This window comes from Ptychodera flava, chromosome 6, assembly GCF_041260155.1.
Source record: "Ptychodera flava strain L36383 chromosome 6, AS_Pfla_20210202, whole genome shotgun sequence".
Classification (NCBI taxonomy): domain Eukaryota; kingdom Metazoa; phylum Hemichordata; class Enteropneusta; family Ptychoderidae; genus Ptychodera; species Ptychodera flava.
The window spans coordinates 11,910,745-11,932,400 of NC_091933.1; the positions used below are offsets into that span (position 1 = coordinate 11,910,745).

The window sequence follows — 21,656 nt, forward strand, 5'->3', positions numbered from 1 at the left end:
CTCCATTTCAAACCAATCAAATTTTGCATTCGCAAGACAAAGACAGGGCTCAAAAAGGAGAAAGACATTTTGTTATGTACATGCGTACAAGAGATTATATGAAATAATCTCATACATTTCGAACTATAGAAATTTTAGACATTTAATAATATCTTAACGAGACCATCACAGACTCTAGGCTTTTTTATTTAGGGCGGTTAAGTCATTAATGGTAAGATTATATCACCACGCTAACACTGTTTGCTTTAGCAATGTGAATGTTTCAACTACAGTAACTATGCGATCCGGTACGACAATTAATACATCAGCGCCATTGTTAATTATGCATGGCATTGCTAATTTATGTATTTCCTGTGAGAGCAAATAAAGGTCACGCGAAATCACCAAGTTCGCAAAACCCCTGACAACCCCAGTATTTTTACTTTTTCTGGTCAACTTTTGTCGACGGCCTAGTATCAAAGAGAAGCACTTGTTTATAAATGACTGACACATTCTCTGCGGAGTTATAATACAGTGTTTTTACTAAGATGTTATGACGGCTAAAAACGCAAACTGCAGCTGTTTTCATTTGCTTGTTTTGGCATTTTAAACCCTTGGTTCGACTCCAGAGGGTTGACTCTCCGTCAATTTTAATAAGGTGAACTCTCTGGGATTTTTTCCCTAGAACTTAATGTTAAACAATTACAGATCGTGTATAATTATGGAATGTTAGTCATCGATGCGGGATAATCATTAACCCATCTGTACATGATTGGGGAAGAACAAGAGAGATATGCGGGTTGCTTACGTTTAGTCACGGCCAATGAATGCATCGAAAGAGGATGACATGACGCGATATACATATTACGTGTGCTTTTCTTCCATATGTATTGTCTTGGTCGACACATTACGATTAACGTACACTAGATATAGTCGCGAAGTTCTCATTATGCTACTGGAACGAGCACAATTAAAGAGATACAGTCGTCGGAACTGCACTCAAAGGTCGTATGGGACCCATGAGACCGGTGAAAACGCTGTATCCAAAGTACAATGGTGATTGATGAAAGTTAAAACATGTCTGTCATAATCTATATCATATAATTTAAATGTTGCAGCTATGATGATGAGGTGCATCCAGATATCGTGCGCGAAATACATTGTTGTAAACAAGAAACTCGCACAGGCTCAGTTCAAACGACTGTTTCTCTTTAACGACAGGGTGGCGAGAGAGAAAATGAGAGGGGACACGAAAATCCCAGAGTACCGTGAGGAGGTCCTACAACTTCTTTTATTCTATGAAAATTATACCAATGCATCACACTGAATGGGACTGAAAACGAATCTGACAGAAACCTGTTGCCTGACGTTATCCAATTAAACGGCTACTATCATTTACCATGGGTTGTGCTTTTGAACTCTAAAGCTGACTGTCAAACCTATGGGCATGAGAAATTACAGCAACTTTTGACAATCATAGATGTACTTAACAGGCAGAAAAAGAGCTGTGAAAAAAGACTTTCAGGCAAACAACGAATATAGATATAATTTTGTACTGACTTTTTTCAGAGTTTACCTCGTAGACTCTAACGTAAGACAATGAAATTTTCTGTGAAATTCTAATATAATGTATTTTGTTCAATTATTCACTTCTATCACATATTCTTCATTTGCATCAATTATTAAACATACCGTAAATGCACAGATATAGATAGTTTTGTATAGTAAGGAAATTGTCCATTGTATGCCCCACATACCCTCATGTTTTACGAAATTATACATTATCTGAAATTCCATAATCAAATTATTAGACAGATAACCATATTTTAGTGAAGTAAATTTAACTTAATTGTCAATATATATAAAAGCATTCATATAGCCTATTTTATATGAGAAATATTCTTTATGATTTGCTCAATAGACTATCGCGTGTAATGAAATGAAACTTGTGGTGAATTTACAAAATTAAATTTCTTTAACACAAACACACTTTTCAGTTACCTTTCCATAGTTAAGTACATTTGTATTTAAACTTAGGCCAAAGAAAAAAATTGCACTGTTCCGATAACCCGACCTACCCTATTTTATGCCTGCCCACCCTAAACTTTTTAGAGCTACTTAAACACGGAATAAAAAGAAAGAAAAAAAGAAAGAAAGAAAGAAGAAAAAAACCCCGTAAAATCACGTGTTCGTTACGTTTGATTTTTGCTTGAACGAGGACGTCTTTTATGTTTTTAATCCTTTTATATGTACGGTACGTTTTTCTGGAAATGTTGTGGCCAGTGTTTGATCGCACAAGGCTGAACCCCTGAAAAGTGCATATTTAAAAATAAAAATATTTTGGAAAAAAAATCCCTGTCGACCTACCTTCCCTCTTTTTGAAAACAATTTTATCGGAACAGCACAATTTATTCTTTTGTCCTTACCAATAAATAGTGATTAATATGTATGTTTATCTTGTATTAGCTCTGCATACATACATACATACATACATACATACATACATACATACATACATACATACATACATACATACATACATACATACGTACGTACATATATATATATATATATATATATATATATATATATATATATATATATATATATATATATATATATATATATATATATATAATTATATATAATCCCATGGTATTTTTCTCTGTTTGACGTCATCGTATACGAGTGTTTTTCGCGGAGCCGTACAACTTCGAGCCGAAGGCGAGAAGTTGTGCGGCTCCGCGAAAAACACGAGTATACGATGACGTCAAACAGAGAAAAATACCATGGGATTATATATTTATCACATGAACAGTCTTCTTATATTTCTTTTGACGTAGATGGATCAAAATTATCTAACAAATTGCATGAATTTCGTCGCGATTTGTGTTTTACTTACGCGGATTGCTTTCATTTAAAGAGTAAAGCGGCCCGTCACCCAGGAGATACTTTCATTCATAAATCCTATCAAGCTGAAATTTGCTACATTGAATGGTATCTCCACCAACCGGACGTACGGATTCGGTCACGTGAACGTGTCAATCATTGTCTCGCGCTGTACCGATGCCAAGGCAAGTCGGCCATCGGCGAACGTAGCTTTCACCGTGCTAGCGACGGATAGCCTTAGTATTAAGAGTTATTTAGAATAGATTTAAGTAAATGCAACGACACGATCGAAACAGTAATTCTTATTCTCAGAGATGCCGTGACTTTCAAAATATCACTCAAATTTACGACCTTTGCAAGCGCGAAAGATTCAGTTCGATGACACTCATTGTATGTTTGTGCCCACAACGCTGCCATCACCGGTCTCTACCGGTGCCGCGGTGTCAACTCGTCAATCCCGATCTTGGTCGTCAATGTTTTTGTCCCACGGACTTTGATGTTTGCAGTGACACATATCTCGCCCGTGGAAACAGCCTAATTTTTGTTACTTGACGGAAACTCTGTTTTGAGTGCTGTCTGAGACAACTTTCGAAGTACATCGGATTCCACAGCACTGAACAGCTCGACAGCTTATGTCTTCGCTACAGCCTTACGCTGCAGGTTTGATTCCGAGTGAGAATTTACGGAATTTTTTGTGCGATGAAGGAAATTTATTGTTGTTAGTCAAATGACTTTATGCTTGTGCCTCCTATGTCGCTTTCCCGAAGATTATACTGTACTCATTTATTCAGTTGAACTTACGTTGAGGTGTAGGTTTCGGTTTTATTGACAACCGAGATCGGCAGGTACGACGTCCACGTGAGCCTACACGACTCGACTGGAGCCGCGACGTTACGACGGTATCTCCATTCTATTCTTGGGAAAAGCTATAGTTTTAGCGACTCGAAATTTCATTAGACAAATATGCCTATTTATGCTTCCATGTCTGGATTTATCGGGTCACCTTTTTGTAAAAATAACGTGAGAGCTAGCACGGCATCGATCACAACAGACCTGTCTGTGTCGCGACGCCTGCATGTGTGAACGGTACCATGCACGAAAAAAGTTCCGGTTGATTACGTACAACAGGGGTAATTTGGATTTCTTATCCGTCCTGTTCTACGTCACACAGGTGGCGATTCGGGCCAGTTCATGTGATATATATATATATATATATATATATATATTTGTAAATAATTACATATTGTAAATAATTAAGTATAACATATCATTCAAAAATTAATGATATGATCTTTACGTCGAATCGATGCGAAGTTCGTAACAGTTTCTGCCTTGAGGATTAAGTCACTCGGAATGTATGATGTACTTTCTGGAGGCAGTAGACGCCGCGGGGTTTGATGACAGAAGGATGATGGATGGACTGAGATATAAATGATACAATAGGAAAAGTCCTAGACAGACAGACAGACAGGCAGAGTGAGATGATAGATAGATAGATAGATAGACAGATAGATAGATAGATAGATAGATAGATAGATAGATAGATAGATAGATAGATAGATAGATTACATAAACAGCTAATGCTAGTTGGAGCTTGTGGGGGTAAGTTCGCTCCCTTATAGGGCTTCAAAATTTTTCTTATCTATAGAGGGGCGGGGGACTCTGAAAAGTTTGGCTTACGCTTGTTGCTGGGCTCCGTAAAAATGGCGAAATATTTTCTTTACCAGCCCCCTGTCGTCAATTATGCTAGTTCCCTTACTTCTTCATTTAGACTTCAGTGTACTATAAGAACGTCTGGCACATATCAGATACCGTGATTACATTTCGTTATAATATTGCGTTTCTGGCTCTTATGTCAACGGTAGAATGTCTGCTACTGAGATACTGGTTATCGTTTCAAAAATAATGTTAGCCACTGTTTCGGTAGGCGTGCACGTAAACACTGGAGAAAGCCCAGGGCCTGCCGTGTAAATCAATTTGTCTGGTTCAGTTTCAAGGCCTACATGATTATCGCGATGGTCAGAAGCGTGCCAACATCTCAGTGTGCAACATTCTGTAAGTAATAAGTCAATGGGAAATCCAAAAGTGCTAATCGAGCCACAATGCCAAAAGTATGCCAGGCGCGTGAGGCCTACGTGTGAAAACAGAACTCGTCTTGGAATCGCTCACAGACAAGAGAGTTAAAAATCTCAACCGTTGGTTACTGGAGGTTGTAGGTTACATATACAAATGTTTTAGATGTAGGTTACATCTAAAACTATTTGATTGGACAATGGCCAGAATGTAGAGAACTTTTACCACAACTAAATGCGAGAATTATATCATTTTGTATCAAAAATTCCTACTTTGCTAAATACCGGTCGACGAGTAGAAAGTTAAAGAAGATAACCTTAAGTCCGTATGGCTTAGTATTGCGTTGCATATGCATTTCATAAATATGGTCATCAACACGTACATTGTTCCTCGTTTAAAGACATTTCCGACAATGTCAAAGTGCAGAACAAATTCAGATGAAGCGGTTTGAATAACTGTGTTCCATCTATAGAAATGAGGAAAAAACTTAATTCTCACCGTTACGGTTTACGCCACAGATATTTACGCCAAGTCTGTGCTTGTGGTCGAGAGCTGGGAAAGATCTGAGTAGATCCTTTGGTGTCTCAGTTAATCTCGCAATTGTGCAGTATGGAGGCCACTGCGTAGGCGCCTGGCTTTTTGCTACACTTTAAACATATTACAGAGAGTAAATAAGCCTCGAATTCGGAGCAATGGGCTGCCCTGCACTCAAATAAATAACACTTTATCTATCTGGCACACTATTCCAAAACAATTCAAGCATTTCCTTGGCATTTTCTAGATCAATAATCAGTGGTTACTCTCTCATTCTCATTCTTTATCGAGTTTTCAAAGTCTATTCCATAATTCAGAACAACTTCTGCATGCCAATTCTTTAAAGTGCCTGTCTCCAATCTTGACAGTTCAGATGTTTTTTCGTGGTCCTTAAAACCTATCATTAAACTCTTTCTTATAAGCAATACCGCTAGGGGTCGCGGGAATAATGAATTTATACACAGAATCTTGTGTGCCGTTGGTGTCTCTTATTGTATATACCAACGTCGACGTCCACAGGCTTCTATTCGTGGCGGTATTTCGTATTATCACGTAGCGTTGTGACCTTTCGTTTTCTGCTTGTCGGAATGTAGGTTTTGCATTCATGTCAAGATTGACACACGATATACTGGTCTCCATATTAATTTGATGCATGTGGAAGGTTATCGCTTATTCAGAATATGACCGGGCTCAGACGACAGCAAAATCGGTAGTGACTTTTCATTCCACGAGGTTGGGGGTCGTTGTAACTCCGACAGCTCACAAAGTTGATAAATATAGCAACGATACCATGTCATTCTCTTAACTTTGTGCTGGTATCATCTGTTGTAAATTACGCAGTTTATGATTCGTTTCAATAATGGTAACTCGATAATTTGTTTGAATTCGTTTACCGACAGGTTTAGCATTTGTCAATTTATCGTCAATTTATCGTTGTCACATTTTACCTGGGAATTGTGTCAAATCAACGATGGTTACAAGCAAAGCCAGGCATCGTGTAATGGGGTTTTTACACTCATTCATCATAATACAATTAATTGATTTAATTTTATTGCGAGGCATTTTTTCTCCTCATAGTTAATGCGGATAAATATGACTCGTTTGTGTATACATTTTTATCAAATTGGCGCCGAAAACCGCGCCAGAGACGCTCAATCGTGTATCAACCTGTATGTCAATGCAAAAATCGTTTTTGTTCGAAAAATTTGTTGAAAAATTATCGCAAGCCCGATCCGATTGTTCTGGCCGCGGGCACGGACTTATCACGGTATCAAATCGAGCTGGGCGGTCATTCTGCGGTTCAAAGATTTGTTCTCGTCGACAGAAACGTTACAATTTCGAACGTAATTAATAAATGCCATATTTGATATTGGCGATAACGTGTCTGACCCCTGACCTTTTTTCTGAATCATCAGTGAACAGATGGTTGTTATATTCTCATTACCGTGAGTAACCCCATCGGACTCAACGTTCAAGTCCGCTCCTTTGCGACAAAAAAGGACGCTGCGAGTCATACCATAAAAAATGTGCTAAGTATGATCTTTACTGATTATAAGAGTCTCTTATCTGACGTGTAGCATAGGTCGAAACTTCAATTTACATTTTTATCAAAAATCAGTTGTTACGTACGCGTCACTGTGTGCGGCCTATACAACCTTTTTGTATTTCCTTTGCAGTGCATGATTTAACAAAGGCCCCGAGGCAAGCTGACGTATTAATATCCGGCATGGTATCAGGGCACGGGTATACTTGTTGAATCGACATGCTCATCGAAGTCATTGGTAGCACAAATAATGAGGAAGCGTCATAGCTTCAAGGGGAGGTTACTAACAATGGCAAGTGACACAGGGGTCCGCAAAAATATCGAAGGAACATCCTGGACATAAAAGCAATGTTTATATATTCATCATGTTTAAGTAAATAAAACATAACTTACATATTGAACTATACTTTGATTCAACGCGGATCAATATCATGAATTAAAATCAACTTTCGCGCGGATCAGCATCACTAACGAGGACAAAATCTTTGTCTTTTGATAATTTTAAGTGTGTTGATGACGGAAGTGAGATAACTGCACAATCATGTTGTACTGCCAATAGTACAGATTAAAGTGTTCAATATGTGACTTTCGATCATGCACGCCCTTTACGAATTGTGTATTTGTGAAGTAACTGTGGGCAACTGAATATAAAATTCGACAGAATGTACCAGGAGATTATTTCAGGTGACCCAGCATGTATATGTATAGTAGTGATGGTTGTACATATGCAATTTTGTTTCGAAGAGCCAAATGCTGGACATTTAGCCATCCGTAGGGAGTAGAACACAACTTTGTCATAAAAACACAAAAACGTAGCAATACTTACAGATTCGGCCCCGTTAACATTGACGATGGACAACTGTTCATGTAGGCGTTACACGGATTGTTTCTCTCGATTTGCAAAATTATGCTTAGTTTCAGGGAGGAGTCACTACATTTTGCTTGAGGGAGGGGGCGCTACTAAAAGTTCTCTATGGATGCAGGGGGGTTTGGTAGACTGAAAGATTTAATAGTCTATGGGTGCTTCGTCATCCAAGACCCTAGTAATTATGACGGAGCGCTCCTGCACAACTAAATCTTTCAGTCTTGGCGTCGAGAAATAAAGATTTCACAGCAATGCTGCCACCCCCAGGGCAACGCATAATGACGTCTCCCTACTTGACATACTAACACCACGGTATATGTACAAGCCGGCCAAAATGGGGAATTTAATACGTATGAATACGTACGCACGTTGACAATGCAAGTGCTCAAGGATTCTTTTTGTTCGGAAGAAATTTCAGCTGAATCTATTGTATACTTTATAATAGGAGTAGAAGAAATTCGCGAAATGTTGGGGTTAGGGGAAGCCATTGTCCTGAGGTTCCTGCAAATCCGATCGATTATTTGGGAGAAACTCCTTTTCAATTGGGCTTTACCTCGAAGGAACAACTACAGGCACCCGCCGTGGGCATTTCAGCCATCTCATTTTTCTGGTCAGAGTACATCTAGCGCCTACCTCAGTTTTCACTGACACATTTGATAAATCTATACTAGCAAGTTCTGGCGACAGAGGATTTCAGAACACTGGCATGGTTGACTGTGGTGAATGTAACTATGGTCTGGTGTAATATAAACTGCAATATTGGCTTCATCAAAATATTTGTACGATAAAAATAGTCGGGCTTCATGAGATAAGAATGTGATTTTGGACGGTGTTTTAGGTGGGAATGTACATCGGGACAGATATTCAGTCTCTAATTTCTTCAATACTTTTCTGTTTATTTTTAACTACTTGGGGTCTCTTGTTAAAGGTCTTGTGGCAAGAACAATTTTCAGCGTCTCAGGTTTTTTTTCAAAAATTCGAAAATCTATTTTTTTCCTATAGAGTTAACTCAGGGATGACAGCCATTAAATGTTGGGTAATTTGCTTCTCCTGTACCAAACTTTGCATGTTGCCCCCTGAATTTTATTCTCGATTTGGTAAGAGAATGGTTGACAGTTTCATTGAGGAAAGTTTGAGCAAAAGTTTAAGTCTTTCACTGTTGAGGCGCATGCTACCTTACAGGACATACACTGTTTGCAATACCTTCCGACAAGTACTCGAGCGTAATTGAGGTTTGCTATATCTCTGATGACTTGTGCAAAACAAAACACATTTAGACTAATTAGTCGCTTGCGGTTGCTCGCCGCCTTTAGTCATAGCCGCAACTCGCCAACTCTCGTAATTCATAGGAGTTTTGACATAATGATATACATCACGTTCTCCCGTTCATTACAAAGAGCAGGCATATTTCAGTTCTTGTTTTCTGCTGTGCTAGTCAGCTTTTGTGTGATCAGCTTATTTGATATGAGATCGATAGTTCTGTTCACTTGACATGCTTGAATTATCTAAGAATTAGTAAGCATATTCCTAAAACAAGAAAAAAAACCAAACAAATTAGAGACGTCTCCGTAAACATTTATGTCTGCAGTTTTTGGATACATGCCAAGATTACAATTGTTTTGTAGTTTTTACGCCTGGTACACAAGGGCACTTACCAAAGGCTGAGGCGTGACCGCAGCAGCAACGCATCCCAAGAAAGTCTTACATCGGCCATTGGGTTATCTTCGGTGCTGCTAAAAGCCACCAAACTTCGCTGTTGTGTTTGTGAAGGCAAGCGGTGTAATGCTATAGGTTAACAGAGGTCACGGATTTATGAGGCACAGTAAACTGAGTGGACGTTTTCGTGGGCTGGTGGGCTTTTGTCACTGCCGGGACAGATTTTATCGATTACTTCTCAGCCACGTGGGTTGCTTAGCGCATGGTTCATTGGACACTTTCGATGTGACCATGGGGCCGTGGGCAATGCCCTACATGTCTGTCCTTCCAGCGATCAGACGGAAATGTTTGTCTTAAACAGTCTGTATTACAGTGTTTGCGACATATTATTAAGAGGAAGTCTCATTTGTCGAGCATTTAGTATAAATTCGATCAACATCCATTTCAGCAAATCACCGAGATGTGAGTTTCATGTCAGTGGTTTCATGTCGTTACAAGTGTATCGGCAAGTTCAAGGTACGATGCGCCCCGGGACCAGACATTGATATCCTCGAATTTTGAAAATGCTTTTCTGATCGACTACTTGCCAGAGCTCATGTTGAAGATCTTGAAGTAAATAATGTTTTCATCGTTTGTGTTTGGTAAAAACTGAAAAATTAATTTTCCTCATAGGGTGTACAAGGCGATTGTAGTTCGGTAAATGCTAGACAATTTGTTTTTTAGTACCATATCTCGAAAATATGCTCAAGGACGGAGCGTCCTCTTCAAAAAGTGTCTTTCGGGAGTCTCAAATCGCGGTTTCATCAAGTGTCTAGGAAGTGTTTTTGATTTGCGGAGACTAATAAGCACGGTTAGACTGTAGAGTACAATTTCAAATCAAAGGTCAACTCGGGAGGAAATCCTTCTCCCCTCCTAATTTCAAGGTACAAAATGTAGACGAGTAAATTTCCCCGATATCATACGCTCTCATTTACATTTTGAATCTATTAGTATTTATCATTTGATTCATTTCATTTGCAACATTTTGTTTTAATTAAATTGACTTCCACAAAAGCCTGCTTTGTGTGTAGATCTCACAATGAATGCTTTTTTTCTCTCAGAAACTGCTATTTATGTGCGGTAAATCACAAGATAAATGCAATTCTAGGGATGTAAACTGGGACATGGGGGTTGAGTCCAAGAAAGTTACCTTATTCTAGTCTAAGTTGATAAAGTTAATAGAAAAATACCGGGTCGCTCACATTTGATCAGAATTGGTACATACCAGTATGGGTATCAAAGATCAACAATAATTGTTGTTTCTATCTGTTCAGTGCAGGAAAATTCTATGTTGATGTTATGACAATGATTTCCGCACAGTACAACCAGAAAAACAACAAGCAATATTTAAGCCAGAAAAACAAAAATGACAAAAGTAAATAAGGTCTGAATCTTTAGGTACTGGAGGTCAATTTTAGCAACATGCATAGCAGAGAATTTTTCAACTTAGCTAGTCCCTCTTAGTTTGAGCAGGTATGTTAATATGTTCATAAACAATGACAGAAAATGATTCAAGGTCAGTGGAGTAGCCTGTTTCAGTCATTGGCATGCCACCACTCCTGCATATTTGCAGGATTTCCCCTTTTCTTACCCCATTTGCATATTTTTGACACTGACATGTTCATTGAACAACGTCACATCTCAACCCCTGCATCTACCTGTACGCCAAATACTGAGATGGTAGCTTTGGCGGTATGGGAGCCTTTGCGTGTGACGGACATACATCCGCACATACATACATACACACGTACATACATACAGACATACAGACGCCGCCGACTCACCATATAAGCTCTTTTTGGTATTTAAATACATACCAAATATGAGCTAAAAATGGTACATGTTTGACGTCAGATTTTATCGTTCAAGGCTATGCATTTTGATGCCAGGGTCTCGGACAACCCGTAATGTTGACTGCCTACGTAAGCGGATGTCCCATGAATATCATTTCAGGAAAATTGCAGAGAGATAACCCGCAATTTTACTTGTTTACAGCTCTGAGATAACGGCCCCTTAACACTGTAAAAAGAGAGCGTGCGCGGAGACTCTGCATGTGGTGGGAAAGGAATCTCTCGAGTTGGGTAAAGTTGGCCGGTGTGCGGTTTATTTTCACTTGTACGTAACCAGAGATCGGTTGAACTTATGTTTGGTGTCATAAAGGACGTATCACCATTTTGCGGTTGCAAAATGACAATGCTTATCATCAAGTTGTTGCTATAAAATTGGCAACTACGTAAAGACGTCCAGTGCCCTCGGTGACGGTACTGTGAGATTTGTAAATCTTCGACTGTTACTGTTTTTCATCATTGTTGCTCTCGATCGCTTAGCGTCGTGTCATTATCGGAACAGCGATTTTTATTAGCGATATCCAGACATATGCCTGGCGTCGAAGACTCTTAAATTTGGTGGGAATATTACTGAGAAGATCATATATCGAAAAAGGAATTTCTAAGCCATCGTTGCCATCCAGAGATACCCGCACACTTTCGGTTTCAGGGTCCAAAATTGACCTTTTGAACCTGAACTTTTCGTCGTATGACCAGCGGTTCAGAATATATGCACTGAAAACCGCCTTAAGGTCATGGCCCTTAGGAATCAGGCTTTGTCAGTATACACATACACGCACCCGCTGTGTGGCACACACATTCTTCAAGAGGGAAATAACATCTTTTATACCCTCTACGGTTACACATATTTCTAAACGAATAGAAGGTATTTATTGCTCCCGGTTGAAATTTCAAAAGCATATAAATTTAGTTAATAGGCATAGACTGTATGATTCTTGCTATAGACATTTGATGGTATACATATTAATTGCATATACTTGATATTGCAGGCCCAGAGGGGATCCTGATAGGGTGACAAATATTTTCAAAACAAAATCAAGTACCGTAAAATATTCAAGAGAGTGAAGCGGCTCGCAACTTCAAGTTTCAAACTTTCGCTAAAACCTTTCTAAAGGACACATACCATTCTTTTTCTTATCGAGAATGCAAAGTGGGGGTCATCGTGCAAATGTAGGTTAAAGGCGTGCGTTGGCACCAGAGAAAAATATCATCTGAAATTTACAAAATGATAATTGAAATGTAAAATTGCCGATATACCGCAACAGTACTGAAATGTTAGTTGAAAACACACGAGAGTCGATCCGAAAAACCGTTTCCGAGGTGCATTTTACCCTTTGAAGGAGGGACATAGTGTCTATAGATAACCCTTAACATCATAATAACCTTTCAGGTCACTGTTTTCTCTCTGTCTGTCTGTCTGTCTGTCTGTCTGTCTGCCATCCTGCCTGTCTCTCTCCCTGCCTGTCTCTCTCCCTCCTTCCCTCCCTCCCTCCCTCTCTCCATCCCTCCGCCTCCCTCCCTCCCCCCCCCCTCTCTCTCTCTCTCTCTCTCTCTCTCTCTCTCTCTCTCTCTCTCTCTCTCTCTCTCTCTCTCTCTCTCTCACTTTTTTGCCATTTTCTGTCCTTAGTACGTGTGAACGACTGGCGCCTTCTGACTACATTCCACCAGTATGATGACATGGTATCATTGAATTATGTTGGACTTCACACTATACCATGGCACGATTATAGTAACCGTGGTATTACCCTCGTCGAGCTCACAAACTTCATATATGGTATGAAACCGCCATGTCAACTTGATCGGTTATATGTCAGAGATACTCTAGGTCTGTAAATTGTATCTGTCACTGTGACCTAAATTTGCTTTAAAAAGTGAAAGGTATGTCAAATAATGGCAAATGCAAGGCTTGGATACAGACGCGCTTTTTCCGAAACACGAGAATATTTATAACGTGTGCGTCCATTTTGACTGCAATGTTTCCTTCTGTACCTTCTATCAGCCGCAATCTGTGCACAGACCAACAATGCCGTAAACGATGCAATGTTTGTCTGACGCACGTTTTGTTTGATGTTTTCATAAGCTGTTCCCTTTCATTTGAACACCACAGTTTACGACCCAGATTTCGCCCGTGACATTTGAAAGGTATGGCAATGAGTAACAGTTTTTTTTCTAACCGGTACATTCAACTGCCACGGATCAGTGCCGGTGTGTGAATTTGAAGTGAAACAAGTTGCCATGACCCGTCATCATGATGGGTCACAGCAGGACAGAGGGAATCTAAGTTCATGACAACTCAATCAATGAACAAGCACTTGGCAATGTCAATGTCAAAATCCACCCAAAGATAAATCCAACTATCGGATATAGCCACCACATTTTTATTTCAAATAGATGTATCTATAGAACACTACCAGCGTTCAAATTCAAACAGCCTGCTTCAACTGCGAAATTCATTAGTGGGTGTATTCCAACATGTATCACGCAATGCCAATATGCAGTTTCACGGGGAGAATGAATGTTATGGTGTAAAAGCAGACAGTCTACGTCCTTTTGACAACCAATAGCCTGTCAGCAACCTACACAGATATGCTTTTTGTGTAATCGCTTTCCGGGCTTTTATATCCTGTCGAACAAATCATAGAATCTACCCTTCCATTTCGTAATTACGGGACACATACGACATGGGAGAACTAAGCCTATATTCAGGCTAGCACAGTGTCTTTGAATTTGGTTCAACACAAACATGCTGATTTGCTGAATTGATGGAATTTGCATAAGTTAGGTAGAGTTCCTATAATAATAGGGCCTATTTGCGATTGTGAAAAAAGTCTGACAGCAAATGCACGCTATAAACTCACTATTATGGTTTGAATCACAGGCACACTGAATTTTTCGATGTAGGTCACATACCATGGCGATCGGGCAGTACATGTGGTTGAATTCACTGTGTCCTTACGCAAGTTTAACGCAACAGCAATGACTTCTTACTTACTGTAAATCTTTCAGTTGTCCGGAGAGCTAGACCGTTATCCGCATTTTGTCAGTCGTCCCCTTTCAAGATACATGTCATGAGAAACCTCGGACGGGACGTCTGACGGTTGTGAGCTAGAGTCCATTTCGTGTATTGCTCGAGATCTGCACCATGTGACCCTCTACTGGGAGAGGTCGGCCCCAACAACGACGTGAGCAGGTTGACGAAGAGACGGTGACGGGTTCCAAGAAAGCGAAATTCCGGTGGGTTCGGTTTCAAATTTAATAGTGACTTTTCCTCTCTCACGTCAAAACACGACACACGTGCGAACCTTTATCCGGTTTCAGATCGTCACATCCTGTGGGTGCCAACTGCATTTCGACGTACTCACTAACTGTATGCTCTTTGTACGGTATTGGGCAAAGGGAGTGTCGATCGAGTAAATGCTTTAGGGGGCTTGACAACGAGAGGTCAGGGAGTTCAAGAGGTGGATAGATACATACAATGACCAGTGTGGACTGCTATCAGGTGGAATGGACTCGTTGCGATATCTCGGCCACACTGACTGCGATTCGCGAGAACGCATAACCTCAAATCCCGGATGTTGGCACGAGTACCTGTCGTATTTCCGAATTAACGCTGACAAACGTATAGCAACACACACGATAGGTTTCGGAATAGCGAGTTAGGGTGGATCAAACAAAGGATATTTGCGTTACCGCAGACAGCGTATGTGGAACATATATAGTGGCAAATGAACTAATCAATAAATTCATCGCTAACGTATACCAGGCGCCAAATGTAAAAAAATTAATTTACACAATCAAGCTTTTTAGAGATAGAAAGATGGAAAATGTATATATAGAGAGAAATTATATATATATATATATATATATATATATATATATATATATATATATATATATATATATATATATATATACGCATATAGGGTATGCATTTATACATGTAGAATACATACATACATACATGCATAAATACGTACATACATACATACATACATACATACATACATACATACATACGTATGTGCACACATACATTCGCAAAAACATGCATAAACACACACACTATACATACATATAAACAAACACAGATACATACATGCATACATACATACATACATACATACATACATACATACATACATACATACATACATACATTACATAAATACATAGAGCCTGGACTTGGATAAATTTACAATCAGCCTCGCTTTCGACATACAGTTGAAAACGAGGTTGAATGTACATTTTTTCAACTGTGAGCTTGTCTCGAAAATATTTACATTCAGCCTCGCTTTCGACATACAGTTGAAAACGAGGTTGAATGTACATTTTTTCAACTGTGAGCTTGTCTCGAAAATATTTACATTCAGCCTCGCTTTCGACATACAGTTGAAAACGAGGTTGAATGTACATTTTTTCAACTGTAAGCGTATGTCTCGAAAATATTTACATTCAACCTCGTTTTCACTTTGCATACATACAGCTGTAAAATTTTATATACACGTAATACCAACTGCAAAACTTTATATACAGTCTCGTTAACGTTTTCACATAGATGGGACTCGGAAATTTATTTTCACATAGATGGACTTGGAAATTTACACGCTGGGAAGTTTTATACATAGACTCGGTGGGAAAATTTTTACATACAGCTAGCTGGGAAGTTTTATACACAGACTCGGTGCGAAAATTTTACATACAGCTAGCTGGGAAGTTTATACACAGACTCGGTGGGAAAATTTTACATACAGCCAGCTGGGAAGTTTTATACACAGACTCGGTGCGAAAATTTTACATACAGCTAGCTGGGAAGTTTTATACACAGACTCGGTTGGAAAATTTTACATACAGCCAGCTAGGAAGTTTTATACACAGACTCGGCGGGAAAATTTTACATACAGCTAGCTGGGAAGTTTTATACACAGACTCCGTGGGAAACTTTTACATACAGACTCGTCTGGATTGAGTGTAATACCTGGTGATCATAAAGCGTGATTGAACTCTGCCCGGTATCGTACGCGGCTAGACCCTGGCAAGACGAAAGCCAATACACGCATAGTGCTGGCGCTTGTGCTATTCACGTGCATTTGAACTTTCCGGTTTATTTTGATCTAGTAAGGTAGCCACAACAATAATCGTGGTATTGCTATCAGGTGAGATCACCACTGATCTGGGCTGCTCGCAGCCTAGCCCTGTGTACATGTCTGTGAGTTCCCGGCGTTATAACGGCCTGGAACACACAGAGACCTGTACGCAGGGCTACTCGTCAACCATACAACGGCGTCAACCATACAAAGATCGTTCACTGAGACCGCTGAAGTCCGTCAGCTGTGCAACGAACTTTCGCGGTCTACACAGTTACGAGAATAAAGACAAAAATTTAACACTGAAATCTTGGTGCAATAAACCCATGCACAATGATGGATGAAGATAAATTTGAGTAAAAAGACAGCAATGCTGGTCTTGGACTTTCTTCGGGCTCGGGGCATTTGACACTGACAGAAGGAGCATGGGGCATGGAGCTAAGGGACTAGTCAGTTGCTTCAGCCAGAGGGGCGGTGGATTCATTGGGTCACCCTGTTTTTGACTTTGGTGATGGGGGGCACCATGTTTTTGAAATGCCCAATAGGGGGGTCAGTGTGTTTTTCAAGTTCAACGAGGGCTCATAATTGCATAAAATGCATTGTGCCAGCCTCAAATTTCAGCATTGAGTTGCATTTTAGGGCGCCCTTCGGGCACGTTACTTTAACAATAATAAGACATATTTTAGACCCCTGTCCTAGTGCAAAACTTTATATATTTGACATATATATATTTGAGATATCTGTATGTTTAAAATTTTTCGGCGCACCCTTGGGCGCATTTCTGTAAAATATCAAACATATTTTTCAGCATGCCCTTCATATGAAAAGCATGGCAAGTTCCTGATACTTTCTGTTTTCTCTATAAGAAGCAAGATGCACTATAATTTCAATCACATTTTCCTTACAATAGTTTCTGGACATCTGCTTATGCATAAAGAGAGTTGGAATACATACAACGCATTCAAAATACTGTACTCAAACTTTAGAATTGACACTTTTAAGTTCATATCTTACAACTGACATGACACCAATTTCATTAAAACACAGAATGACTGATTGTTGAAAATATACTCCCGAAATATATATATATATATATATATATATATATATATATATATATATATATATATATATATATATATATATATATATATTATACTGAATTATTCAATTTATATTCCACCTTTTGTTAACCTTTGTTTCACACTGGGGGGTCACCCTGTTTTCGAAAGTTGGAAGGGGGGGTTCAGCCACTTTTTGACGTCGGCAAAAAATAATCCACCGCCCCCTAAGCCAAAGACACTGACCAGTCCCTAATACAACGGTTGTGTTTACGAGAATTAGAAATGATCAGACACTCAAAACACCAATAAAATCAGCGACGCTCAACCGACAGAGTATATGAGATTCATTGAAGACGGCATGGAGGTCGCAAGAGATCTCTTTCTACCTTCATGCCATGTTCAATGAATCTCATATACTCTATCGGCTGAGTGTCGCTGATTGACTGGTGAATTGGAATGTCTGATCGTTTCTAATTCTCGTAAACACAACCAAGCACCATGCTCTGTGTACTGCCATTCTCCTTGCGTCGAATGCCCCGAGGAAAGTCCAAGAATTGCTGTCTTGTTGCACAAATTTGCCTTCATCCGTCATAGTGCCTGGGTTTATTGCACCAAAATTTCCGAATTAAATTTTTGTCTTTATTCTCTTAACTCTGTAGACCGCGAAAGTAGGTTGCACAGCCGACTGCAGTGACCTGCAGTGAACGAGCACTGTGTGGTCGACGTCTAGCGCATGTCCTTTCTTCTACCACGGTCCCGTGGAGGGACTGTGCTTCTACGAACAGCCAAGATCAGTGGTGATCTCTCGTGATAGCAAAACCACGGTCATTGTTGTCGCTAGCACAAAATAAACCGGAAAGTTCAAATGCACTTGAATAGCATAAGCGCTAGCACTATGCTAGCTCTTCATGGCAGGGCTGTGTGTTACCGGCGTTATATACGGCCTCCCATGGTGGCTCTTGTGGTGGGAGGCCGTATAACGCCGGTAACACACAGCCCTGCCATGCAGAGCTAGCACTATGTATGTATCAGCTTTAGTCTTGCCAGGATCTAGCCGCAAAAAAGGCAGCCCACAGCCGGCCGGGCTGTGCGCGGTCTTTTCCTAACGTGTTGCTGTGAAGCAGCAGCCGCTACAGACCAGCGCTGCAAAGGAAACAGGTCAGAAAAGCCAGCCCACGCGCACGGCATATGGGCTACAATAATTGCACCTAGCCTGGATCATTCTTAGCTCCATGGCCCTGCGTACGATACTGTGTTTTCCCAGCGCGGCGCGAGAGGCCTACCGCCTCCCGTCCAGCACCTTCAACGCCGGAACGCACAGCATCGTTTTGCGGTTGTATTAGTCAGCCAGAACAAGTTCATATATATAATTTTGCGGCTGTATCAGTAAGTTAGAGCGAGGTCCTATGTGTATAAAATTTTGCAGCTCTATCAGTAAGTCCGGACGAGGTCCTATGTGTATAAAATTTTGCAGCTCTATCAGTAAGTCAGGACGAGGTTCTATGTATATAAATTTTGCAGCTCTATCAGTAAGTCAGGACGAGGTCCTATGTGTATAAAATTTTGCAGCTCTATCAGTAAGTCAGGACGAGGTTCTATGTATATAAAATTTTGCAGCTCTATCAGTAAGTCAGGACGAGGTTCTATGTATATAAAATTTTGCAGCTCTATCAGTAAGTCAGGACGAGGTTCTATGTATATAAAATTTTGCAGCTCTATCAGTAAGTCAGGACGAGGTTCTATGTATATAAAATTTTGCAGCTTTATCAGTAAGTCAGGACGAGGTTCTATGTATGTAAATTTTGCAGCTCTATCAGTAAGTCAGAACGAGGTTCTACGTATATAAAATTTTGCAGCTTTATCAGTAAGTCAGAACGAGGTTCTATGTATATAAAATTTTGCAGCTCTCATAAGTCAGAACGAGGTTCTATGTATGTAAAATTTTGCAGCTGTATCAGTAAGTCAGAACGAGGTCCAGCTGTATCAGTAAGTCAGAACGAGGTTCTATGTATATAAATGTTTTCGCGTCGAGGCTCGACCCCTGTCCAGGCTCTATAGTCTGTGTATGTATGTATGTATGTATGTATGTATGTATGTATGTATGTATGTATGTATGTATTTATGTATGTATGTATGTATGTATGTATGTATACGTATGTATGTATGTATGTATGTATGTATGTATGTATGTATATGTATGTATGTATGTATGTATTCTACATGTATGAATGAATACGCTATATGCGTGCGCGTATTTTTTACTATGTATATGTATGCATACGCAAACGTGTGGGGCAATGTATCTGTATGTACGTATGTGTATACACACGCACACATATATATATATGTATATATATATTATATATATATATATATATATATATATATATATATATATATAATTCCTCTCTATATGTACATTTCCATCTTTTCTATCTCTAAAAAAGCTTGATTGTGTAAATTAATTTTTTTACATTTGGCGCCTGGTAAACGTACCCCTCATCAGTTAAAATAATATGAAAGGTGTGTTGTAGCGTAAAACACGAGAAAGAAGTTCTGCAACTCTTTCAAGTTGGAGTACCGGTTCTTAGTGTTTTTGATCGTACAACTCAGATTATGTTTGATGGGACGTATTTTTGATGTTTCAGATTCTTTATACGGGTCAACGTGCACTATGTTACACCTGTCAAATGTGACATGATCATGTGACTACAGGGCTTAAGGGTCCCACAATTTGAGAACAGAAACATTGATCCAGCCTTGGTCCCTACGCGACTAACTGTAATTAAGCAGGGCGGGAAGAAAGTGCAAACCTGACCTCACCTCTCTTGTCATGTAGAGGTTGTGTGTTAGCCATAGGCTGAAATCACTTACATGTAATACGTGATCGATTTGACGATTATGGGTCTACATTAGGTTCTAACAGAGTAATACATGTCAAGTGTTTTCACGTAGTCTGATAACCTGTGTGGCCAAAAACTACCATAATCCCAATTCTAGTTTGAAATCGTTCTAATTTGCCTTGCCTATGTTTAAGTAGCATAAGTTTGTAATTTGTACTGTGTTTTCCTGTATTTTTTTTTAAATTCAAGTGTTTTTCCCACTTCCGCAGTGATATGTAACAATAACCACTGTTCGACTTGCCATTACAGTCTGTGCGTATCTCATGACCATGGGGGACAGTGTCATGTCCAAAGCTATATCTATCAACTAGATATATGTTAAGGATATGTTTTCTATCAACTGTTATGTATATATGTTAGTTTCGCCAACATTAACTTTGTATTTGAACATGGCCTATGGAGAAAAGCAAAGCAAGAAGGTACATTTATTTTGTAGAACAAAAATAGTAAAAGTATTATCAAACACCTCATCAATTGTCCCTTCAAGTTCAATAACACCAGTGTGACAGATAGTTTCCAAACTGGCGTCTTGTATCGTAGTGGGTCAAAGTTGCAGGATGTTAGGGTAATTTTGTGCTATTGGAAAAGTTAGCCTGGTTATACATACAGCAGGGCCTTCAAAACCCTTACTGAAATAATGGTCAGAGTACATACCATCAACCACTGTCTGGGCAGATCGAGGAAGCCTTGATGTAATTGGCGGTGTCTACCGGAGCGACGAGGTGTTCTGGCTGTCACAAAGCCAAACCTCTCGCTCTGCGAACGGTACAATGGGGTTTTATCTTGACTTTCCTACCACTAACGAGCTAACATAATTTCTATACATGTCCTATTGTACGACTAGACTGCATAGAAAACTATTCAGAACCGCCGACCTTGCATCATCAAAGTTTGAAATGCTTCGAGTAACTGTTCTTGAGTGTGCTTGGGAAAACTGACAATGGATATTTCGGGATGTCGGAAATTGCGGGGGGGGGGGTGGGTTGTACTTGTAGGCCTAGATAATTAGTAGTTTTCGTGTGACATTACTAAACGCGTAATTTCAATTAAAAAAGTTTTTGGTCCAAGCTTGTTGAGCTCTAGAGAATTCGGAATGTGGGGCTTTAAATACTTACAAAGATGCAGACGTTTTGTTACCTTGAAGGGGTCAAAGGACATGTTCAATGCGTGACTGAGGCTG

The 21,656-nt window shown here is 39.6% G+C and overlaps 1 protein-coding gene across 2 annotated transcripts in view; it reads right to left on the bottom strand.

Annotated features, from left to right (window-relative positions):
- LOC139134842 (histamine H1 receptor-like) overlaps positions 1–15,018 on the bottom strand; it is a 29,194-nt gene extending 14,176 nt beyond the window's left edge. The window contains exon 1 of one of the 2 annotated variants that reach the window (XM_070701902.1): positions 14,418–15,018. The gene's annotated coding sequence lies outside the window, so the exon portion shown is untranslated. Of the gene's footprint in view, positions 1–9,538; positions 9,756–14,417 lie in introns of those variants that run through there. The other variant, XM_070701903.1, reaches the window with a different exon arrangement.
- Positions 15,019–21,656: the final 6,638 nt, after the last annotated feature.